We start from the raw sequence: 26,645 nt of genomic DNA on the forward strand, positions 1-26,645 counted from the left end.
CCAGCTGCCAAACCTGTTCAGTCTCCCAATTTGAATATTTTTGTGCCAGTTTTGCTCACTCTACTAAAAACAATATCTTAAATTCCCTCCCTTCAAAAGCAAAATCTAACTTACATAGCCTCGGTCTTTCCACTAAGCGCTGTGTCTACAGCTCTTGGTAAGCTTTGGCATGACCTCATGTCTGCAACACATTAACATGCAGGCTTATTCTCCACATTCTGTCCTGGTGGCAATAATGATTATAGACCCTAGCCACAACTCACTCGCTTATCAGTCTTCCCAATAATTCTCACCTGCAAAAAAGGCAGTTTTATCCTTCTTTCTGGCAGAGATTCTGAAGCCAAGAACTCCAGTGAATTCCCACCTGACAGAGTTTATTGTATTTTTCTGAATATACTGCAAGACATTTATTAGTAGACTATGAAGTATTTATAATGGTAATTAAAACTAAGGTATCGCCAGTGTAGTAAACGCAGAGCCAGAGATAATGCTGTTACTTTTTATCGTGTATTTACTCTTCCTGTGATCTAATATAAAAACTCCTGCACTAAGTCGCTAAGGCATTTATCTCAAGGCTGGGGTTACACAAATCTGTTTCCCACAAGGAAGACTCCTAACCTACCCAAAGTCACTACTAAAAGAGTTCCAAGGCAGTGCAAAGACCTGGGAATGTCTTGTGCTGCTGGTAGATGACATGCAAGCTGTCCTTAAGACAAAAAGAAGACAAGATGGCAGCGGTGGCGCACACCTTTAATCTCAGCGCTCAGGAAGCAGAGGCAAGCAGATCTCTGTGAGTTCAAAGCCAGCCTGGTTTCCAGAGCTAATTCCAGCCAAGGCTACACAAAGAAACCGGTCTCAAAAAAAATCAAACAAGGGCTGGAGAGATGGCTCAGGGGTTAAGGGCGCTGTCTGCTCTTCCAGAGGTCCTGAGTTCAATTCCCAGCAACCACATGGTGGCTCACAACCATCTGTCATGAGATCTGGTGCCCTCTTCTGGCCTGCAGGCATACATGCTGTATATATAATAAATAAATCTTTTAAAAAAATACTAGTTGTCAAAGGACAAACTTTGGTTTGGTTTTCAGACAATATGTTCTGACCCTGCTTTTCCCCTCTCCCAGCTCCTCCCAGCTCCTCCTTATCTTTATCATGGAGGAGTTTGGAAAAGTGTGTGTATATGTGTGGTGCCCCCCCCCCCAATAAATAATAAATTAATAAATAAGCCCGGGTTGGGGATTTAGCTCAGTGGTAGAACGCTTGCCTAGCAAGCACAAGGCCCTGGGTTCGATCCTCAGCTACAAATAAATAAATAAATAAGCCTTGGGGCAAAGAACAAGGCAGAGATTAATAAATTCCATCCTTAAAACCCTCTTCTATATACATAATAAATAAATAAATCTTTATAAAAAAAATCAAATGAAAGAGGAGGGGGGAGGAGAAAAGAAGAAAAGAAAAAGGCATAATTTCCTACAGTCTTTATCCTAAAGAGCTAATCAGACCCAGGCCTGGCAGCTCACTCCAGTAATTGCAGCAGTATAAGATAAAGGCAGGAGGATCTTCACGAGTTTGAGGACAGCCTAGTTTATACAGTGAGCAAAAGCCAGCCACAGCTACATAGGGAGACCCTGTCTCAAAAAAGACAAACAAGGCCTGGAGAGGTAGCACAGTGGTTAAGAGCAGTGGCTGCTTTTCTAGAAGTCCTGAGTTCAATTCCCAGCAACCACATGGCAGCCCACAACTGTCTGTAACTACAGTTCCAGAGGACCCAACACCCTCGCACAAACATACATGCAGGCAAAACACCAATGTACATAAAATTAATAAATTTTTCAAAAGACAAACAAAAGGAGGATCGGGGGGAAGAAGGGATAGGAAAAAAGAAAATAATTACTCATGAGCCTAGTGTGGTAGCATACACTTTTAATCCCAGCACTCGGGAAGCAGAGGCAGGTGGATCTCTGTGAGTTCGAGGACAGCCTGGTCTACAAAGTGAGTTCCAGGAAAGGTGCAAAGCTACACTGATAAACTCTGTCTCCAAAAACAAAAAAATCAGTCCATGATACAAAGTAAACTCCTAGCCATTATTCTGGGACACAAAATGAAACTTTAAATTTATTTTTAAAAAAAAATCTCAGGGAACTGGAGAGATGGCTCAGAGGTTAAGAGCAGTGGCTGCTCTTCCAGAGGTCCTGAGTTCAATTCCCAGCACCCACGTGGTGGCTCACAACCATCTGTAGTTAGATCTGGTTCCCTCATCTGGCCTGCAGGCAGAACACTGTATATGTAATAAATAAATCTTTTAAAAAAAAAAAAGTCTCAGTATGGTGATGCACACCTAGAGTCTCTTACTTAAGAGGTGGAGGCAGAAAAATTAGTTCAAGGTCATGCTTGGCTGCATAACTAATTTGAGGCCAGCATAGGCTACATGAGACCCTGGCCCCCAAAAAAAGATAGATAAATAGACACACACACACACACACACACACACACACACACACACACACACACAGAGCTACAGAGCAGACCTCAAAATTACTGGAGCTTGCCTTTGCTATACAATCCTTGTAATAGGCCTAGTTAGCCTAGAGACCTCTAACAAGCCGAGCCACAAGCCGGCTCTCTTGATAACACTGGAGGTGAGATTCAATTTAAGTTCGTTTGAAGTCCCTTCTGTCTGCGTCTGAAATAAAGAGAGCAGGGTCGTCATCCGTGAAACACTTATTGTTTTTGTCATCAAAATCCTGCAGGTAAGGAATGTCCTCTCCGAAAGGGTCATGCTTCCGGCTTCTTTCTCCTTTGCCATCCAATTAGCAGATCCACACACAGCTTCCCTGATGGAAAATGCCGGCTAAATGGAGAAAAAGAAACGGAGTCCCAGAAGCTTCCTTCATTCTTGAGGGGGTCCCCTTTGGGGTGTCGGTGAGAGTCCCGGGTGGCAGCACTCCCCTGCAGCCGAGGAAACCTGGAGGGCACACCTCCTTTCCACTCACACCCCGGCCTGTCCTCCCAGGCCTCAGGCAAGGAGGAAAAAGGCTGTCACCAACTTTACTCCTCTTTGCGGCAATGGCTTTTGAAGGGTTTCTTTTTCCCAGAGAAATAATGAATGCTTCTTTGCAAACTGTCGGGGAAAACATTCTATTTGGAAGTAATTGAAAATATGTTTTTGCAGCCGCCTCTGAACCATTTCCCAAACAGCTTTCCTGCCTAATTAACTCACAATGCTGAGCTCCGTGATTCACCGGGTAGACAGTGACATCTAGTGTGTACAGACAGAGTTGGAAAATGGACTCAGACATGGGTTCATAAGCTCAACTAAAATGATACCTCCATTCTAACCCTGGGGAGCTGTCAGGGGAAATGCGAATTTGGAATCGTATAGGTTCATAAGCACTTGGAGTTCTCAAAGGAGTGTTTTTTCTCTAGACACTTAGAAAAGTCTGGATGTTTTAAGGTACGTTTGAGCCCAGGATTCCTATCACCCCAGCACTTGGGAGATAGAGGCAGGAGGATCAGGAGCTCAAGGCCAGCCTGAGCTACACAGGGGAATGAATTCAAAGCCAGCCTGGGCTACATGAGACCCTGCTTCTAAACACAACCAAAAAACAGCCCCATTTTATCTAAAGAAATAAATGATCTAAAAAGTAGTTAGTCCAGGGATAAGATGAAGTCGTAACACTTGAGAGATGAAATGCGACTCTTCCCTGGACTCAGAACTTTCACTCTAAATTGAAAATGAAAAGGATTGTGGGTGATCGGCTGCCCCTGAGTGTTACGGGAATTTCACCTTAAGCAGAGGGCTGGACAGCTGGTTCAACTGGTAGAGTATTTGCCTAGCATACACAAAGCCTTGTATAGGACTCCAATACCACATAAACCAGCCACGATAATACAGGCCTGTAGCTGGAACACTCCAGGAACAGAAACAGGAGAGTCAAAAGTTCATGGTCAAGCTTGGCTACATAGGGAGTTCAAGGTCAGCTTTGGGTACCTGAGACCCACATCTTTAAAGAAGGAAAAAAGTCATTCTGGAACTGATCTGGGCATTTCTTCCCTGACAGCTAGCTTCCATAGCACTGAGGTTCTGTGCAGGCGGCTGAGGAAGAAAAGACATCAATGGTCCACTCCGGCAGGGCACTCGGCAAGGCTACAATAGTGACTGCCGGCCGGCGTGTGCCCAATGATGCAACCGTAGACCAAAAGTTATGGGGACAATGAACTGCTCTCCAACTACAAGAGGAAATCCACGCCTAGTTCTGCAATGTGGTCTAGAAGCCGTGGCTGGAAGGTCACAGGCCCGAGTGGGGCACCTACTACTGTTGTTTTGCTAAATGTCAAACTGATTTCTAAATAATTGTGATCCTAACTTTAGACAGCACTGGTCTCAACGTTGGTCAGAGAAGTTTAGTTTTCCAGTAGGCAGCAGTTAATCCACAGACTCAAATGTGGGAGTGCTGGGTGCTCAGCCCTCAACAGAACATCAGTGTCCTCCTATCAAGGCTCGGGGACATTGGGGAAGAGGGAGCAGGAAGGATGTGAGAGCCAGGGGATTGGGGGGGGATGGGGATGGGTGCTGTGACATGACACAGCCATCCATCTCCGTCCTCGGCCATCACTGAGTGAGCTCTGTACAGGAGTTTCTCCCACCTTTGGACTGAAGGAGAAAGGTAGTCCACTGCTGGAGAACTTAAGCCTTTCTTCATGGTGAAAATCACTGTCTATGACCTTATCTGTTCTGCTTCTGGGGAAAGAAACTTTCTAAACAGACATATCGATAGCCAGGCCACCTCCGCTTGCAGAAGTCAAGACTCCTCAATTAAAATAGCCCCTGCTCTGGATAGTGTAGTGACTTCTGGGTGAAATGGTAGATTAGAAATCTCACTGATGGGCCATTGAGATGGTTCATCAGGTAAAGGAGCTTGATACACAACCCCGATGATCTGAGTTGGAACCCTGGAACCCTTGTAAAATGAAAGGAGAGAACCAATGTTCTCACACATATAATATAAAATAAATCTAAAAGAAAAAATGGCAAGAAAGTACAGAACAAAGGGAATGCTTATACACAGCTGGTGGCAATGTAAACTAGTCTAGCCACTATGGAAATTAGTAAGGAGGGTCCTCTTCCATATGACCCAGTTACCCATGTCATACATCAGACAGGTGTTCGCACGTCAGTGTTTGTGGTTAGTCATTTGTGTGCAAAACACAGACTCTCTCCTTCACTCATTCATTTTAAGTATTAATGATCAACAGAATGATAGGTCTCTTCATCCTTGATAAGAGTATAATCCAACTGGATGAGGCAGGCTTTGGAACTATATTGTAAAGTAATTTCACTAAAGCATAATATTGAAAATATGTTTAATCTGATGGAGTGTCCCTGGGTGTATCAACCACACTCTAGGAGTAGTGGGCCAACACAGAACAAACTCAATTGCATTTTTGTGGATTTTTTGTTTTGTATGGTATTTTCTTGTCTTATTAGTCTTTTGCTTATTTGGTTTTAATTTTTTGTGTGTTTTTTGGGGGGAAGTTTGTTTATTTTTGCTTTGAAAGAAAGAGAAAGAACATAAAGTTGGAGGGTAGGGAAGTAGGAAGCATCTGAGAGGACTGAGGGGAAGAAAAACATGACCAAATATACTGTATAAAAAAATACTTTTAAGGCCAGGCAGTGTGGTGATATTGTGTTTCCCAAAATATTGTGCACCCTAATAAACTTATCTGGAGTCAGAGAACAGAACAGCCACTAGACAGATATAGAGGCCAGAAAATGGTGGCACTCACACCTTTAATCCTAGCATTCCAGAGGCAGAGATCAATCTGGATCTCTGTGAGTTCAAAGCCACACTGGAAACAGCCAAGCATGGTGACTCATGCCTTTAATCCCAGGAAGTGATGGCAGAAAGCAGAAAGGTATATAAGGTTTGAGGAACAGGAACTAGAGCCTGGTTAAACTTTTAGGCTTTTGAGCAACAGTTCAGCTGAGATTCATTCTGGATGAGGACTCAGAGGCTTCCAGTCTGAGGAATTGGCAAGGTGAGTTGGCTATGGCTTGTTCTGCTTCTCTGATCTTCCAACATTCACTCCAATACCTGGCTTCCAGGTTTGTTTTTATTAATAAGAACTTTTAAGATTCGTGATACAAGGCAGTGGTGGCACACACCTTTGATCCCAGCACCTGGGAGGCAAAGGCAGGCAGATCTCTGAGTTTGAGGCTAGCCTGGTCTACAGAGCAAGTTCTAGGACAGCCAGGACTACATAGAGAAAATGTATGTGGGAGTGGGGAGGGGGGCTATTTTTAAAAAGAAGAAAAAAATGTTCGAATAGAAAGAACAGTTCTGCGGCATAGGCTTCTTTATTTTCCTAATAAATCCACTTACGCTTCAATGAGAGTCAGTCCAAAGTTTTGCAGATTATGTAAGAAATGCCTTCATTTGAAATGCACACATTTCAAAGTGTGCCACATCGAAAACTTTGGGAATTCTGAAAGATTCTTAAATGTATGCTGGAGAAAGTCAAGGGTGGACTTGGTATGAGGGAAATGGGAAGACACTGACCAATTAGGAGCCAGCCGTAACAAACTGCATCAGCCAGGATTTTGCCAGACAGATTTACCCGACTGGAAGAGAGATTTATTGCAAGGACTTGGCTTACGTAACTGTGGCTCAGCTAAGCAGGTCCAAAATCCATAGGGCAGATGGCAGGCTGGAAGCTGCAGACCTCATGGAAACTCCAGTTCTGCTTTTAAGGCAGATTAAGTCAGTCCCTTCCAGAAGATCAGTGGCCCTCACTCCCTTTCCCCAAAAATCCATGCATTGTAGAAGTCCTCGGAATTTACAGTTACCTCACAGCAACACCTACATTAGTGCTGGGCCAAACAAATAAAGATTATAGTCAAGTTGGCCGTCGAGAAATTATTAACAATTACTAATATTGTTCAGTGTTCTCACAAGCAGATGGCAAAGATGGAAACTAACTACCTTTGACCTAGTTTGGCTAGCAAAGCACAGAAAAGGAGAGATCTGCTGCAGGGCCGGGCTTAGGGGTGGAGAAGCCTGGTGCAACCTGAGTCAGGAGCCCACCTTCGCTGTTTCCTGGGTGAGTTCCCATGTCTTCAACAGTAAAATGGGGAAAATAGCAGGACCTACCTCGCATCAGCTGCGACACTGCAGGGGTAAAGTACACCAGAAGAACAAGTACTTAGTGTCCACAGTCGTCCCTGGCGTTACCTGGTATGACTCTTAGGGGCGGGGTAAACTTAATCCTGGAATGGCAGCTTGTGCCAGGCATAAGAAACAGAAAGTACAAAGGCACACAGGCACATCTGTTATGCCTGAAGAACAGCCACGCTGCCGGAACACTGGCTGGTGAGAGAGAACCGGGTTTGATCGGTTGGTTCCAGTCGGTCTGCAAGACACCGCTGAATGCTGTGGAAAAGAACAACTTTCATCTGCAGCAAGAAAGGGTCGGAAGACTTTCCTTACACAAAAACACACAAAACAAATCACAACCAAATCCCCAAATAGCTGGAATCGAAGACCTCGGCTACCTAGGAACAATGTTGATGCTCTGAGTATCGGCTCTGTGAGTCTGTCCTCCCACGTACAGTCTGTCCATCCCTACACATCTACGGAGGATTGGTTCTTAGACCTCCCCAAATCCTGAGATACCCAAGTCCCTTATAATGAACAGCGGCTCGGCACGTGGCTCAGCCAGGAAAGGACTAGCACAGCAAGTGAGAAGCTCCCGTGTCCAGCCCCACTGCCATATAAAGTGGGCGGCCCACACGTGTTGTCCAGGACTTGGGAGCTAGAGCATGAAGTTCAGTCTCCTCCTTGGCTACACAGGGAGACTGAGTCCAGCCTGCGATACATGGGACTCTGCCTCAATTAAAAGTATAATAAACCCACCCCTAGTTGGGGAGCTATTGATAATTGAAGGTTTCTGGGGGAGGCAAAGACAGTTTTCTTTAGGAGTGTGGCCTCTGGTAGTTTGACCACCATCCAGTGGATGGCCCTGTACCCATGGGTATATGGGTAGCAGAAAATTGGACTCTGGATTGTTGGGGTTTTTTTGTTTGTCTTTTGTTTTGTTTTGTTTTGTTTTGTTTTGTTTTTTATTGAGGACATGAAATTGGGATCTGGTAGGAATTGGGGGATGGATATGATTGCATTATATTGTACATAATTCTCAAAGAGTAAAAATATATTTTAAAATAAAAGGGCTTGCATATAACCCACACACATCCACCTGGGTTCATTTTTGTAAGGTTTATTTTTATTTTATGTGTGTAGGGATGGATGCAGACGCGTCTGTGTACCACGTATGTGCCTGGTGCCCCTGGAGACCAGAATAATGCACCAGATCCCTTGGATCTGGAGTTCAAGAGAGTTGTGAGAAGCCATGTGGGTGCTGGGAATTGAACCCAGGTTCACTGGAAGAGCAGCCAGTGCTCTTAACCATTGAGCCATCTCTCCAGGCCCCAACCTGTGTTCTTAAATCACCTCTAGACTACTTATAATACATAACATAATATAAATGCTACATGAGTTGTTATGCTGTATTATTTCAGAAACAATAAGGGAAAAGTCTATGTAGGTTAGTACAAATACTTTGTCAAATGGCTTCCGCACTATCTGTTGAATCCACAGATGTGGAACCTGCATACAGAAGGAGATTAGTATATCCAATAATTCCTCAAGCATTTACATGATTTTTCCTATCAATCTTATAGCAATTTTACTGACACCATCATGGGTGAGGCAGGACCCTAAATATTCTCCTGGATGCAAGACCCGACACCACTTAAGCCCTCCATCCTCCATGCAGGACCAGGATGGCTGAGCCATATCAAAATCACCTGATTCCAAATAAAGTAAAATCATACAGACTCAGTGAATCAAAGATAATTGATTGCGCCCCCAAAACCATTCTCTCTACCTGGCCATATGACAGTGTTATAGCTGGGCAGGCAGCAGCCATCCTACAGATTACATTTCCCAGCCCCTTTGCATTTAGAAGAAGACAGACAAGTCCTCACCGGTGCAGCATGGGCATACATGTTGTACACCTCTTCTGGGCTCGAACCTGAGAACACTCGTACATGTACTCTATCCTCTGCACTTCCCTCTTCCCTCAACCAGGAATACTGGCTTTTGCTCTGTTCTTGTTTTTGTTTTTCAGACAGGGTGTCTCTGTGTAGCCTCAGCTGTGCTAGAACTCGCTTTGTAGACCAGGCTAGCCTCCCACTCACAGAGATCCTCCTGAGTGCTGGGATTAAAGGCGTGGGCCACCAGCAGCAGCTTTTTTTTTTTTTTTTTTTTTTTAAATACAGAGTAGCATGTAGGGAAGGCTGGCCTCAAGCTTACTGTATACCTGAGAATGACCTTAAACTCCTGATCCTCCTGCCTCCAGTTAACCTAGTGCTGGAACTACAGACGTGCACCACCACGCCCAGCTCAACTTCCTACACAAAACAAAACAATGAATATAAATAAATACCCAGGTAGGGAGATGCAAAAGACCTCACCCTGGAAGCACCCAAGTCTCTGCTGTTGCCTCAGGAACAACTCTCACGACCTAAGAGTCCTAAGGTGCCTGGGACGACATCTGTGACTGCTGTAAGGTGCCTGGGATAGCTGTGACTGCTGTCAGGATGAGACGGTGGGGACGAGCAGGACTTGGGGAGGAGAGACTAGAGATTCTGGCTGAGGTGGGGCCAGTGCAGAGCCCAGTTTGAACCAGGTACGGTTCACCTATCATGGTTCACCCCTATCGTCCCAGCACTCAGGAGGCTGAGGAGGAAGATCAAGAATTTGAGCTAGAGCCCCGCAGTGGTGGAGCACGCCTTTAATCCCAGCATTTGGGAGGCAGAGGCAGGTGGATATCTGACCTTCCTGCTCTACAGAGCAAGTTTCAGGACAGCCAGGGCTACACAGAGAAACCCTGACTCAAAAAAAGAAAGAAAGAATTTGAGCCAGCCTCAGCTATATAGCCAGACCCTATCTCAAAAAAAGAAGAAAGGAAGAAAATAAAAGAAACCCGTGAGATGGCTCGTCATCTGGGTAATGGCACTGGCCGACAATCTGAGTGTGGTCCCCTGGACCCAGGTGGTGGAAGGAGAAGACATCTCCCACAAGATGTCTTCTGACCTCCACATGTCTACTGTGGCAAGTGCACACTCACCATAAGTAAATGTGTCCCACTTTGCTTCTCTGTTGCTGTATTAAAACATGCTGGCCAAAAACAGCTTTGGAAGGAAAGAGTGTATGAGAGCATATTTAGTTTATGTGTTCTAATCATGGCCTATCACTACGGGAAGCCCAGGCAAGAGCTGAAGCAGGGGCAGAGGCAGGGACCACTCGGGAAGGCCTCCATGGCTTGCTCAGCCCATTTTCACACAAGGGGCAGGGCCCTCCTACAGCTAACTATCAAATCTAGGTAATGTTTCCACATACTTGCTTACAGAGACCTCCTCAGTTGAGGTTCTCTCTTTGCAGATGACTCTAGATTGCTTCAACTTGACCAAAAAAAAAAAAAAAAGAAAGAAAAGCTAACCAGCACAAAATGAAATAAAAAATAAAAATTAAAGTGGGTGGTAATGGCACATGCCTGTAATCCCAGCACTCAGGAGGCAGAGGCAGGCGGATCTCTATGAGTTCGAGGCCAGCCTGGTCTACAGAGCTAGTCCAGGACAGCCTCCAAAGCTACAGAGAAACCCTGTCTTGAAAAACAAAAAACAAAAAACAAAAATTTTAATTAAAATAAAATAAAATAAAAATAAAAATTAAGTTTTTTTTTTAAAAAAAAAGCAGACATCTTGGCTGGTCAACGGTAGTGAGTTAACCTCAATTGCAGAGCAGAATCCATTAGAGACAGGGCTTAGTGTTCACCCCTTATTAGCACTTGACTAATCCTTTCAAAGCAGATATACCTGGGCCTTTGTTCTTGCTTTTATCATAATTTAAAAACTGCAAAAAGTCTCCACCACCAAGCAGCAACACAGTGTTGGTAACATGGGGACAATGTTAGAATGCTCGAGTGTGGCTCCCGGTCCAGTGCTCCCCTGTCAACTCTAACTCACACGCTCAGCTTCCCTTCCCCCCACCTCCCCACCCCCACCCACCCCCACCCACCCCCACACACTCCCCAGACTCATGCATAACCAGGTAAGAGCTCGCAGATTTTCTTTAAGACTTGAGTAGAAAGAAAGCACTCCATATTCACATCCTTCTAAGGATGAATTTGGAGTAACCTGCCACAGACCAAAATAAAAAATTTAAAAAATCAAATTCAAGATATATGTTGGAAATTGTAGCAGTAGAATTTGTCACAGTAATCACAGGCACACTGTAATAAAATGATTAAACAGAAAAGATAACATGGTGTAGCCTAATAAATTGAATGTTATTAAGTTTTCTTCTGACTTAAAAAGTAGAATGAGGGCTGGGGAGATGGCTCAGAGGTTAAGAGCACTGGCTGCTCTTCCAGAGGACCTGAGTTCAATTCCCAGCACCCACATGGTGGCTCACAACCATCTGTGATGAGATCTGGCGCCCTCTTCTGGCCTAGAGGCATACATGCAGAAAGAACACTGTATACATAAAAAATAAATACATCATTTTCTTTTTTATATTGGAATGAGTGTGGACAAGAGTGTCTCCAATCCTGACAACTGAGCTTAATCTCAGAACCCACATGGTAGACAGGAGAATTTCTGCAAGTTGTCCTCTGGTGTCCACATGGATGCCATGAACAAAAAATAAATAAACAAACATAATTTTTGGTTTTTTGGACAGGGTTTCTCTGTGTAACAGTCCTGGCTGCCTGGACCTCGCTCTATAGACCAGGCTGGCCTGGAACTCACAGAGATCTGCCTGCCTCTGCCTCCTGAGTGCTGGGGTTAAATTCAAGTGCCACCACTGCCCAGCAATTTTTTTAATAAACTCTTTTTTAAGCATAATGAGAGGAGGAATTCCAAGTTCATAAGAAAGGGACTGGTAAGACGGGAGAGCAAAGGCCACTCTGGAAGTGAGCAGTGATGCGGGTTTATACAAGGTCGTCAGGAGGGGCTGGAGAGGTGGCTCACAGTTAAGAGCACTGGCTGCTCTTCCAGAGGACCCAGGTTCAATTCCCAGCACCCACATGGTAGTTCACAACTGTCTGTAACTCCAAGATCCAACACCCTCACACAGACATACATACAGGCAAAACACCATTAAAATAAGTTATTTTAAAAAAAAAAAGACAAGCATTACAAATACCTCATCTTCTCTAGCAGAAAGCCCTGATTTACACAATATCCTTTTGAAAAACCAGGTAGAATTTTAAAGAGGATAAAAGGGACCTAAGTGTCCAGCAATATTGATCCCAGCCATCCTCAGTTCCTGTTTTGTTTGTATCCTATGATTTCAGACACAGAACTACATGGTCAAAGAGATTGATTGCATGTCCCCAAAATTCACGTGTTGCACACCTTTACCTCCACCATGGCTGTATTCATGAAGGATTAGAAACTTTATAAAACCTTACTACACACAGAGAGAGAGAGAGAGACAGAGAGAGAGAGAGAGACAGACAGAGAGAGAGACAGAGAGAGACAAAGACAGAGAGAGAGAGACAGAGAGAGACAGAGAGAGAGAGAAAGAGACCTCCAGAACACATTGCGAGGAAAGGCCATTTGTGAACCAGGAAAGGGGTCCTCACTGGAAACAGAATCACATGTGGAAGCTTGATTTTATATTTTAGACTCTAGATTATAAAAAGCACGTTTTGCTACTTAACCACCCAGTCTGTGGCATTTTGTTATGGCAGAACTCAAGGAGATGTTTGTCATTGACACTAAGACAGCATCCTTTGCAACACATCCCATTCTTCTATAAACCACAGAGCACTGAAACTAAATAATACGTCATTAAGGACTGGGGACACAGTTCATTTGGTGGAGTGCCTGCCTAGCATGCACAGAGCTGAGTTCCATCCCCAGAGAGACACAGGCTAGGCGTGGTGGCTCGGGCCTGTAATCTCAGCACTCAGGGAAGTAGACACAGAAGGATTAGAAACTCAGGGCCACACTCACTCAGCTACATAGTAAGTTCAAGGCCAATAGAGGTCACAAGAGACTTTGTCTCAAAAAAAAAAAAAAAAAAAAAAGGTCACTAGTCAGAGCTTTTTTTTTTTTTTTTTTTTTTTGGTTTTTTTGGTTTTTTTGGTTTTTTGAGACAGGGTTTCTCTATGTAGCTTTGTGCCTTTCCTGGAACTCACTCTGTAGCCCAGGCTGGCCTCGAACTCACAGAGATCCGCCTGGCTCTGCCTCCCGAGTGCTGGGATTAAAGGCGTGCGCCACCACCACCTGGCAGAGCTTTTTAAATGTGGAAAATGTACACCATACAATAGATGGAATAAAGGGCTGGAGAGATGGTTCAGCTGTTAAGAGCACCTGTTGCCCCTGCAGAGGACCTGGATTTGGTTCCTGACACCTGAGAAGGCCAGGTAAATACCATGACAGGCTCCTAATAACTCAGCTAAAAAACTTCAGTTTTTTAAAAGGCTTCTTCAGTTCCTGCCTCTTCGAACTGGACAGGCAGTTTCTGAGGGAGCCACGAACAAAGGACAATCAATCTCCAAGGCCCGGGGCAGCAGGATGGGGGGGGGAGGGCGGGAGCTGCACATACCAGGCCTGAGCCAGCACCCCCGCCCCTCCACGGCAGCTCAAGGCAATAACCAAAGAAAGATAAAACCTGGGACTTGTCCAGGCCTGCCCCAAAATGGAAAAATTGTAACCTTAACCTGCCCCAGTCAATTAGAACATACTAATATGATTGCCACTCACGAAAGCCAATCATATCTGAGATGATCTAACTGTTCCTAAAGGACCCTACAAGCCTCTCTCCAGGTTGCCATTTTGCCTTTGTGTAGGATGTACAGCCCCAGCATGCTGGTACCTTCATTCTCAGGATAATAAACTGTGGGATCCCACAGAGGTTTCCTAGTAAGATCTGAGCTTGCTTTACCAGCAGGGCTGCATAAGGGGATGATTGGACCACAGAGGGCCTGGGTACTAGGTCTTTGGAAAGGTCTACACTTGAGTGTATCTAGCAAGGGGGAGATCTTTTGTCTCACCCTGTGGCATTGTTATAAAAAGCCCTTTTGAATAAAGTTCTGGGCCATTGGGTGTTGACCCAGGCCCTCCCGAAGCTATCCTGTGTTTCTGTCTTTCCTCTCATCAGCTGGGCCTGTCATTCTACCTAATATTCCTTATTCCTCTCTCCTCCTGATAGGAACCTGTAAAAGATGGTGCCCTGCACAGGGACATAGGTTCAGGGACACCCCTCCCCCATAAACATTCTTGCTGATTGCATATGTAGATGATGACCTTTTGTGGGACTTCTCCAGACCTAACAGCATCCACATGATGGCTCCCAACCATCTATAACTTCAGCTCCAAGGTGTCTTCCAACCTCCATGGGCACTAGGCAAGCTCATGGTGCACAGACACACATGCAGGCAAAACACTCAGACACATAAAATAAATATTTAAATATTTTTTTAAAATGATTGATGAAATGGTAAATGTCCTTGGAAGTATAGAGTCTTCAGACCACAGAAATGGGTTTCGATGGTCCACAGCCAGGAGAGGAGCAAAGCCTATTGGGCAAACACCCAGCCATTCCATGGAACTGGTCAGGCAGAAACCTCGTTGCCACCATCACCAGCCACCAAACCCTGAAGAATATCAAAAAGTCTGTGGCAGCTGCCCCAGCAGAACCAACACACATAGCCTTGACAAAACAGCCCTTCATCACAAGGAATCGCAGGTCTCTATCAGGAGCCAGAGAGGAAGGACATTTAACAATGCCTCGCTCTGAAGATAAAGGCCGGACTGTACCAGGGAAACAGGACAGTTGGCTCTTCTTGGTGGAATCTAACAACTGTACGTGAGGGACGTGGAAAGGATTGTTGGTGGTCCTTCTGCCCTCAGAGTAGAAGCATGCTGGAAGAGGTCGTTCCAGGCACCCACAATGTCCATGTACAGGACCAGCTTCCACAGTAAAGGTTTAGTTCACAGTCTTTTCCCAATGACCCTGGAGGAAACAGTAGTTCACCCAGCAGAGAACTTTTAGACAAGAGAGAAGTTTCTAAATGTCTGTAACACAGCTCAAAATTAATCAGAGTTGTCAGCATATCCCAGGTTCTTAATGAACAGAAAAGTCCTTAGATAAATATTTTTTTCAAAAAGGTTTTCAGAAATTATGATAATTTTTGCTACAAACACAAAACATCTGTGTGTGAAGTGGCAATGTTTTGGAGATATGGAGAAAGGACTCTGGATTCTAACACCAGCAAGAAGCATGCCTCCTGACTCCCATCTGGTTGCACTCGCTACAAGCTTCAAAATCTTCATGCTAAATTTGCCTTATCCAAGGCCAGTTTATATGGCCATGTCTACATGCTTTATAAAAATGACAGATGGTTTTGCTCCACAATGACAAAGCCACACAGTTATATTCTTGCCTTGGAAGGTTACTCAGAAGCCTCTGGACTCTACCCTGTTCCTTTTCTCCTCTTTTTCTCTTTCTTTCCTTTGAGACAGGATCTCATGTAGCTCAAACTCACTATAAAGCCAAGAATGACCTTAAACTCCTGATCCTTCTGCCAGCCTCCTTAGTGCTGGAATTACAGGCACGTGTGTGTATTTAAGAAGGGGGTCATGATAGGGAGCCCTGAATAGCATGGAACTAGCTATGAAGTCCAGGCTGTCCTGGAACTCACAGAACCCTAGTGCTGAGATTACAGGCAGGTGCCACTAGCCTCAGACCTTCTACATTGTTCTTGTCTCCCGACTGAACCCAGAAATCCAGTTCTTGCTTCATAGTCTTGTAATCAGATCACACAATGTTTGTGTAAGATCCTGTTGTACTGGAGTATATTGACGTATATGTATGAAAATGCCATAATGAAAACTATTACCTCGTATGTTAAAAATAAATTTAAGGAGCTGGAAAAATAGGTCAGTAGTTAAGAGCACTGGTTGTTTTCCCAGAGGACCTGGATTCAACTCCCAGTACCCACATTGCAGCTCACAAGCATCTGTAACTCCAGTCCCAGAGGATCTGATGCATTCTTCTGACCTCCAGAGACACCAGACGTGTACATGATGCACAGACCTACACGTTAAATAAATTAATTTCTTAAATTAAAAATTAAAAAGATTTTTCTAGTTTTTTGAGACAAGATCTCACTAGTCTTAGCTGGTCTAGAACTCACTATGTAGGCCAGGCTGGCCTTGAACACACAGAATTCTGCCTGCCTCCAGCTCCTGAGTGTACATCTGGCTAAGAAAAAAAAATTAAACAAAACTGTAATTTTCTCCCTCAGTCGGGCCTGATGGCTCTCATGTGTAGTCCCAACACTTTAAAAGATCCTAGGTGCCAGGAAAACCTGAGCTACACAGTGAGTCCCACCCTAAGAAGCCAACCCTGCCTAGTTAAAGAAAGCAAAAGAACCAGGAGTCCAGTCTCAGCTACAGAGTGAGTTCAAGGACAACCTGGACTTCATAGCGAGAACCTATCTCAAAAAAAAAAAAAAAGAAAGAAAAAGAAAGGGAGAGAGAGAGAGAGACCCCACAAACTTGCCCACAGGATGAACTAATAGAGGCAATTTAGTTTGTATCGAGCTGACAAAAGCTAATCGTGACCAGTGTCCTAAGACAAGGTCACCTCCCTAGGTAAGAAGACTCTCCAAAGCCTTTCGCCCCGCCCACTCGCATCCTATTAGTGCCTCCAGAGGGTGGGGAAAAGCCTGCAGTGGTGGCGCACGCCTTTAATCCCAGCACTCAGGAGGCAGAGACAGGCGGGTCTCTGTGAGTTCGAGGCCAGCCTGGGCTACAGAGCGAGTTCCAGGGGCAGCCAGAGCTATATGTAGTGAGACCCTATCTCAAAAACATGAACAAAGAGAGAGAGAGAGAGTTCCATCTCTGAAAATGTCATAATGAAACCTATCTTTTTGTGTACTAGATTTAATAAATTAACAATTAAAAATGGTTTTACTTTTTAAAATAATAAAACAGCCCTTCTCAAACATTTTTTAAAAGATAAATAATGTGTCAGGTGTTAGGAAGCCCATATTGGAATCTGACACACAAATTTAGTGAACCCTAGTCCTGTATGCACATAAGTAGAGCCAGCTTGGAGGAAACCTCTGTGTAGAAGCCTTCATTGCCCAGAACTGTTCACCACTGTCTTCTCTGGCCAATGGTGGCCTCCTCTCAAGACTGGAGGGACATTTTGCCTCATTCCACACTTGGAGACACAGAGAAAGGAACCAATCTTGAGAGCCTTGCTCAAAGTTAGATCCATAAAAGCAGGGTCCCAGGAGAGGGCACATGACAAGAACAGACGTGAAGAAGCAAATTCAAGGCCAAGAGGCTCCTGGCTCTGTCCTCCAAGATGAGATCATGGTACTTCTGTTTTTCCAGGAGTGAGTCAACAACTCCCCCTCACAGGTAAGGAGAACAGGAAACATCAGAACCCAATGTGCCTCACCGCTCACCAAGACTGAAAATGAAAGCCAGATGGTGTGGCTCACACCTGTGATTCCAGTACCTGGGTTTCTGAGGGAAAAGATGGCTGTGAGTTCAAGACTAGCCTGGGCTACATAGGAAGACCTCTTATCAATGGGAAACAGGAAGAAGTGAGGGGAGAGAGAGAACATAAATACACAGAGGCATGAGGAAAGAGACTGCTCAGTGGTTAAGAGCACTTGCTGCTCTTGCAGGGGACCACATTTGGTTCCCAGCACCCACGCAGCAGCTCACAACGGTCTATAACCACAGCTTGAGAAGATCCGAAACCCTCTTCTGGCCTCATCAGGCACTGGGCACACACATGGTACCCAAACATAAGTGGAGCCAAAAATTTACCCACATGAAATAAAAAGTTTCAACTTAAAATGTATTTCTTTGTCATGTAAAATAAATTCAGGGGCTGGAGAAATCATTCATCAGTACTGCTCTTGCAGAGGACCCAGGTTCAGTTCCCAGCACCCCTGTCAGGTGGCCCACAGCTCTCTGTAACTCTAATGCACAGTCTGCTTAGCATCCAGCTCCAGGGGCTCTGACACAGGATCCTAGACTCTTCAGGCACCTGCACTCATGTATACATACACACACCATTTAGAAATAAATAAATAAAATCAAGGATAAACACACCAAGTTAGGATAGTGTTTCCACCAGGTTGCCAGGGACCAGAACTCCTGAGCTTGGTCTTTCCAGTCAGTAGTGCTCATCCTCAAGGCCCAAAGTAGGTAATCAGCCTGGCCATTACCACTGCATTTATCTCATAAGGAACAGGAAAAAGGACACTTCCAGAGAACTGCCTAGACTTCTATTTACATCTCAATGGCCAAACTTAGTCACATATTTACCCCCCAAAAGATAAATTCTTCTTTCAGTTGGGTGACACATATCTAGCCAATGAGCAGGAAGAGAATGAAACGTGGGCGGCACTAGACTATCTTAGCCACAAATCATCACACCAAAATATGGGACTAGCAAAGCAAACTCCTGGTATGGATGCCTCGGAGTCAGCTGTGTGAGTCACCCACCTGATGACTCACCCCCACCCACAAGCTTGTCAGCGCAACTGAGTTTCTAAGCGGCATGCAACTTACAGACTGCTAAACTAGTCACAGCCCTAAATGGTTTGTTCTTGAATGCAAAAGGAGTCTACTTAACATTTAGCACGTTGTCTAAGTGTCCAAATTACATGTTGCACACAAAAATTACTGTCTCTGTCAAGCACTAAAGGTAAATGCACTTAAACATCAACCACAGCTTCAGAAGGATTATTTCTGGTTTGTAGAAGTGCAGAGCATTCTTCAAGTCCCCATCCTTTTCTGTGGGTAAGCCCCTTCAGTGTGCACACAATGGTTTGGTACCCTGAGAAAACAGAGATTGCAGGAGACCAGCCTTCTCACTGCATCGTTTACCCATTAGCTGAGGGAGTCACTCAGCCCCAACCCACAGGAACTGAGGGGAGAATTGATTAGGAGATCTAATTGCTGTCTGTCTTTACTTATTGGGACAAGGCTTCATTCTGTGGTCCGGGCTGGCCTTACCTCATAGCAATACTTTTGCCTTAAACTCACAGTGCTGGGAAATTGTCTGTTTGTTTTCTAAGAGGGGTCTTTGTTGTTGTTGTTGTTGTTGTAATTGTTATTGTTTGGGAGGTTGTAGCTATTGTTTAGAGACATATATCATGTAATCTGTGTTGGCCTGAAACTCACAGCCATCCTCCTTCCTCGGCTCCTAGAGGACAGGAAATAACAGCGTGTTCCATCACAGGCAGCTTCCTAAATTACATTTCACCCCTGCTCTGCTCCACTTCCTTCAGGCCACGGTCTTCGGGTTAAATAACAGCATAAAAATTACACCATGACCTTTTTTAACATTTCCAAACTATGCTTTGTAGTTTGCACAGAACCCAAAAATAAATGTAACCCACAAACAGTTTTAAGAATAGCCATCAAGTTCCGATCCGCTGCTGCAATTATAAGTGAGTCAGAGGAGGGAGGAAATTCAACAACTGAGACTTGTTAAGGAAAATGGAATGCTTTTCTTCCCAGAAATCCTTGAAGGAATTCCCCCCTGCATTTTTTGACCTGGTCATCTTCTGGGGAAATCTCTGCAGCTGAAAATGAGTCCGGAAGACTGGGAACAGCTGGCATCCTAGCTGCCGCTCTCCGCAGTGGCCAGCACCACCCAGCCCTCCACTGGCTCACCCCAGGCTCTCAGATGGAGAGATGGTTCAAGACAAACATCATGGGGCCTGTTACCAGAGGTTAATTGGTTAATCACCACACTGCTTTTTCTCCCCCTCCCCTCCCCCCCCCCCCCCGTTTTTTTGAGGCAGGGTTTCTCTGTGTAGGCCTGGCTGTCCTGGATCTCGCTCTGTAGACCAGGCTGGCCTCGAACTCACAGAGATCCGATTGCCTCTGCCGAGTGCTGGGATTAAAGGCGTTTGCCACCACCACCCGGCAAGATTTACTTATTATGTATACAATGTTCTGTCTGCATGTATGCCTGAGGGCCAGAAAAGGGCATCAGATCTCATTATTGATGGTTATAAGCCATCATGTGATTGCTGGGAATTGAACTCAGGACCTCTGAAAGAGCAGCCAGTGCTCTTAACCTCCAAGCCATCTCTCCAACCCCCACACTGCTTTTTCTACAAAAAGGATGTTTACTCAATAACAATTATTCTTGATAATTTTTTCTTTTTGCCATTCCTAACCTCTAGCCAAAAAGCCAACAATCAGTTTAAACGTACCAACCTTGCTGAGAAAATACTCAAAGACACATGTACAAAAGTATAGCAGGGTGTGGTGGTACCACCTTTAATGCCAGCACTCAGGGGGCAGATACAGGCAGATCTCTGTGAGTTGGAGGCTAGCCTGGTCTACAGAGTGAGTTCCAGGACAGTCAGGGCTGTTACACAGAGAAACCTTGTCCTGGGGTTGGGGGGGGGGGAGTAATAATAGGGTCTGGAGAAATAGCTCAGAGGTTAAGAGCACATGCTGTTTCTCTAGAGGACCCCAGTTTGGTTGCCAGCACCCACAATGGGTATCTCACAACTGACTATAACTCCAGCTCCACAGGACCCAATATCTCTGGCTTCCATGAGCACTCGGATAAAGTATGCTTAGATGACACAGAAGACTCAGTTACTTTTCTCAGAAAATTAAAGACATCACTAGTAATCAAATATGCACTAGACTGTAATCCAAAGCCAGCCTGCAAGTATGCATGTGTACCATGTTTAGGCAGAGGACTCCAGCTGGGAAGAAGAGAAAACCATGAATGAGCAAGCTTGGGTTGTTCCCATTCCGAAGGGGACGGAGCCACAGACTCAGTTACCCTGCAGGACCTCTGTGTGACGGGGATGAGGGACGTGCTAGCTGAGCCCATTGAAGGAAGGGCGGCTGTAGAAGTGGGTCAAGAGAACACAACAAAAACGAAATACTGAAAAGTTCAAAGTCATCCTCAGCTACGTATTTGTGGCCAACCTGGGCTGCATGCAACCCTGTCTCAAAAACAGAGAGAGAGGGGAGAAAGGAGAGGGAGAGCAAACAGAAGGAAAAGCAAGGGAAGGGCAGGAAGCCCCTTCCATTTCAGTGAGTGTTTTCCCTAAGGGATAGTTAGCTTTTCTATCAGCAGAAATGAGGACAATCTGCTTGAATTCAGTGAAGAAAGACATCTACATTTCCACACTTTGGCCCATTCAAGTGTGTGTGTGTGTGTGTGTGTGTGTGTGTGTGAGAGAGAGAGAGAGAGAGACAGAGAGACAGAGAGACAGAGAGACAGAGACGGAGACAGAGAGAGAACTTGGTTTGTGGGGATGAAGTCTCACCACGCAGCCCTCAAGCTCCTTCTGACTCTACCTCACCACCCTGGCACTTCAGGTGTGCAGCACCTCCGCATCCAGCTTACTCATTTCTGCTTCCTAAATATTGTACACTGAATTTTTTTTCCTTTCAGTAACTGAAAACAGTATTTTGAGAAAGAAAACATAGTGGGGTTTCTTATCTCTAGCTCTTTGCTGTATTTAATTTTTTTTTTTTTTTTCATTTGATTGCGCTGTGGTTCAAGAGAGCAGCAAAGTATAGGAATCCTTCCAAACCTCATTGCTAGGATGGAGACAGAGCTCAGTGGTGGGACACTTTCCTCCAGATGGCAAGCCCAGGGTTGGATCCCCAGCATGGGGGTGGGTGGCAGGGGGGGGGGGGCAGGGAAGGGGGGAGGAGTCAACTCTTCCCTGCCCGAGCCTCCAGAACAGAGCCACAGCAGTAGGGGCTGGTTCATCTGGTGCATGGTGAAACACTATGACAAAAAAAATGCTTGCTGTACAAGCTTGATAACCTGAGCTCCATCCCCAGGACCCAGAGAGTGGAGAGAGAACTGACTCCCATGAGCACACACTCACACACACACACACACACACACACACACACACACACACACACACACTTAAAACACTGTGTTTGAAATATCTGCCTGAGTGGTGTCCAGCACCCCACCCCAGCGCCATTCTCCTTTAGTTCCTTCATCCTGAACAACTACTGATCTGTCTCCTGTCTCTGGATTTGCTGATTTGAGACATTTCATTCAAATAGAATTGTGTAATATGAGACTTTTGTGTCTAACTTCTTCTGTGTAGCATAATGTTTTCCGGGCTCACTCGTGTTAGAACATATATCAGTGCTTCGTTCTTCTTCCTGACCAGCTTAATAATGTCAATTGTGAGGACACACCACATTTCCCATTCACTAATTGACAGACGTTTGAATTCTTTCTATTTTTGAGCTATTATGAATAGTGTTTCTGTGAATGTCCATGTATACACCTTTGTGTGAATATGGTTTGTTTCTCATGAGTATTTCCCTAGGAGTAGAATTGCTAGATCATATATACTAGGTTTTTTAGTTGTGTTTTTAATTATGTTATATGCAGTGGGTGCAGATATGCAGGTGAATGCAGTCTCAGGGGAGGTCAGGAGAGGACATCAGACCCCCTGGGACTGATAGAGACAGTTAGAGGCAGCTGTGAGCTTCTGGACACGGGTGCTGGGAACTAATCAGGGGTCCTCTACAAGAGCAGTGCACACTCTTGACCACAGAGCCACCTCTCCAATCCCTCCTGTATGTTAGACAGACTCCATATTTCTGTCCTGTTCCTTTGTCCACTTTCCAGTGACTGTTGGTGTGGTTATTTATGAAGCTAGTTAATTTCTCACCCAGGAAGGTCTGAATTCCGTACAGCCAATGGAGCCTCCACACGAATTAACTCAACTTCTTTTGTGGTTTTGAAAGCCAAAGAGGAAGCAGCTGGTGTACCAAAGCCATCTGCCCAAGCAAACAGGTTTGGTCCCCAAGAAAGCAGCAGCACTCCACAGCGAGGGTGCCCTCAGGCCTCCCACAATTCCACACAAAAGGAAGCAAATGTCAGGCCACCCTCCCTCCTGTCTCCAAGGAAGGGAATTCGACCCAAACTCTCTTCCCCTGTGAAGGAGACAAAGATTTCCTTTGTTTAGACAGGGTCTCAAGCAGTCCATGCTGATGCAGGACCCCAAATCCAGCCAAGGGGGGCCTTGAACTTCTGATCCCCCTGCTTGCCTTGCCAAGTGCTGGGATGCAGCCCCAGGATTTTGTGCATGCTAGGCAAGGACTCTACCAACTGAGCTACATCCTCAGCTCCCAAAAAAGACAAGGATTTTTCGAGGAGGAAACTCAGAATCTCAGAGCTGGCATCTCAGAGCTTGACAAGTGTAAGTGTATGTAAGTTAGAACTGTGTACAGCGCGGCTCTCATTCACAGTTTATGAGAAATTGTGGAGCAGTGGCTATCAGGAAGGAAACGACCCAACACCTTCCAGCCGGTCAAGGTGGCATGGCTGGAAAGAAAGCAAACAAAAATTCTTAATGCAGCCTGTGCTGAGGTAAGAAAGGGTTATGAATAACCTGACCCTTGTATCTGCAGATCCCAGGACACCTCCTTCCTTAGCAGCCAATGTAGTAAGGCCAAAGTCACTTACAGTACTTAAAGCTCTGGGCTGGACAGAGCCGACAGACCTCTGGTTGGTGGTAAATGCCGTCAATGTGTAGTCAAGCAATAGAAAATGATTGACCTGCAGGGAGTGAGATTTATATCTCAATATTGTTCTAGCAATATTTCCCCAACTCTGCCAGCCCTGTGTGATTAGAAATAGATCCTGCTAGGTGTAATAGCTCACTCCCAGAAGCCTCAGATGTGTGGGAAACAGGGTGTCGGGGGAGTAGACATACCTAGAGAGAGGCGTTATGAAGCTTGAGCTATGAAGAGAGATTAATGTTACAGTGTTGTCGAACAAAATACTCGGGTTCACAAGACAATGGCCTGGCTCCTTACTTGAAGCTTGTAACCTACAGAAAAAGTATAGACAGTAACCAGGAACCTGACATTAGAAGCTGAGCAACAGTATTCTGAAGAAATCATCGAAAGTACTATTTTAGGGTTGAGACGTGGCTCAGGAGAGCGCTTGCCTAGCATGCACAAAGGCCTGGGTTCCACTCCCAGCGTAATAAAACCAGGTGTGGTGGTGCACACACATAAGCTCAGCTCTCCGGAGGTAGAAGCTGAGGGATCAGAAGTCCAATGCCACCCTCAGCTATGGAGAAGTCTGAGGCCAATCGTTGCTACATAAGGCCCTGTCTCAAAAAAGAAAAAGAAAAAAAAAAGCAAAGAATGAAGAAGAGCGGGAGGGAGGGAGGAAAAGGGAAGGGGAATACTTTTTTTAAAAAGAATATTTCTGAGGAATGGACACAGATGTGGGGTTTCATTTCCATGTATAAAACAAATCAAAGGTTTGATCTTTACCTTGGAATAGGTCTGAGGCAGTAACTGTACTGCCCCCAAACCCTGATCGCTTTCAAGAATGACAGTCCCCACCTGAGGGGAATTTCAGCTTCGTTGATGCTTTTTTTTTTTTTTAAATCTTGTTTTGCTTTTATTGGAAACTGAACCTAGGACCTTGTACAGGCTAAGCATCCACTGTAACCCTGAGTGTCGCTTGGATTGACACTCAGCACTGATTGCCTGGGTCCAGGTATGCCCAGCAGAAGTCCTGGACATCATGCATCTAGGGCAGGCATCTAGACAGGGCTCTATCTCCCTTTGACATAGACACTGCAATATTTCTGTTTAGTCCCTCATCTGTTTGGCTGTGCTCCTCAGATCAACCAACCCTCAGGCAACCTCCTCCAAGCTTTTAGTCTTACAGTGAGCCCGTTATAGAAGCTACAGAAGTGGTAAATTACATCCCAGCTCTATAGATCCCTGATAGTGGGCATCATGATGTGCGGCGACAGGCTTCATACCACCTCCTCAGAATGTGACCATCTAGATGTCCCCAGGAGGCCCTTCCTTTAGCCAGGTGCCGTTCCTGTTCTAGTTATCCTCAGCTCCTGGCTAGCTGCCTGGACCTTGGCTAAGGTTACCATAGTGCCTCTCCGGGTACTAGAAATCCAAGGGTACATAAGTCCACTGGGCAACTGGCCTCTGACCTTGTGCTTCTGGGTCTCAGCTACATCACTTGAATTCCTCTGCCCTCCATCCTTTCTCCGGCCCAGGCCCAAATATTCTGAAGAGAGGGAAATGTTGGGGCTCTTCAGAGGAACCAAGGAGACTTGGGGGAATCTTCAAAGAGACTTACTAAGAGGCATCTGCTCTCATAATTGTGGAGAGAAGATGTCCCACAGTCTGCTGCCTCCAAGTTGGAGGCCCAGAACTGTCAGCCCCGTGGTTTCAATCCAAGCTGAGGGAGGAGGGTGGAAAGGAGGGGAAGAGAGAGAAGCGGGGAGGGAAGGGGAGGCCAGGGGAGGGGGAGGTAAAGTGTAAGTAACCACACAGGCACATCTCGAGTACAAACTCCCCTTTCATCCCTCCTCAGAACTCTGAGAAGTGGGGTTCATCACCTCCTGTCTCAGAAGAGAACATAGTTTACAGCTCTCCATGGGTTCTACCAGACAATTTTCTGCGTACATGTACATGCAGAAGTGGTTTGGGTTTGGTTTTGGTTTGGGGTTTTTGAGACAGGGTTTCTCTGTGTAGCCCTGGCTGTCCTGGAACTCACTCAATAAACCAAGCTGGCCTTAGACTCAGAGATCCACTTGCTTCCGCCCCCGCTGCTGGGACTAAGGTGTGTGCCACCGCAGCCACCCGGCTGTATAAGTGTTTTGAATGCTGCCTGTTATTTTTTTTTAGTTTATTGTGCTTGTACATGTGAACATGAGAGTTCCATGGGGCAAGTGTGGCAGTGGGAAGACAACCTGTGGAGTTCTCCCCTTCTTCTGTGTGGGTTCTGAGAACTGAACTCAGGTCATCCACCTCCACAGCAAGTACGGCGATATCTTACCAGTCCCTGTTTTGTATATTTTATTGTGTATACTAGATTCCATCAAACACGGTTCTTAAGTTGGCTTGCTGTTAGATCAGGAGGCCGTGCATCGGGGATCCAGGCACAGCCTTGGAGCACCAATCACAGTGCTAGCACGGATCCATCAATTCAACTTTGTTTCAGGCGTCTGTCTTTGCCAGCCTGCGGCAGTGAGCAGCACATCCATTGAATGGATAAGTGTGCATTCTGGTGAGTTTTTCTGTTTGCTTTTTTTTTTTTTTAAAGGCAAAGAGTCGGGGGTGGGGATTGAGGCAAGGTCTCAATATATATACAGTCATAGTCCCTTGGCTAGCCCATCACTTCTAGCTTGCTTTCTGAAAGATGTCACCAAGTCACTTTCCATAAAAGATTGCAACCATGAATGCTCCAATGGGTTTCTTTATTTATGTGGGGGAAATTTGTGAATGAAATAGCATAGCGTCGCATTTATTTGCATTTTCCTGTTGTGAGGGAATCACCAGGGTCTTGCCTTTGTATTCATAAGCAGGGAGAGTCCAGGCTCATGCAACCTCAGGCACCAAAGGCATGGTGTCGAATGTTTTCATAGCAACTAGGATTTGTATGTGGAAATGTGAATTCTCTGTGCATCTTCCATGCATATTCTCATGTGAAGTTGCCTGCTACATACATTATTTCTAAGGAAAGCCACTGTGAAGA

This window comes from Onychomys torridus, chromosome 6 (genome assembly GCF_903995425.1).
Source record: "Onychomys torridus chromosome 6, mOncTor1.1, whole genome shotgun sequence".
NCBI classification, from domain to species: Eukaryota; Metazoa; Chordata; class Mammalia; order Rodentia; family Cricetidae; genus Onychomys; species Onychomys torridus.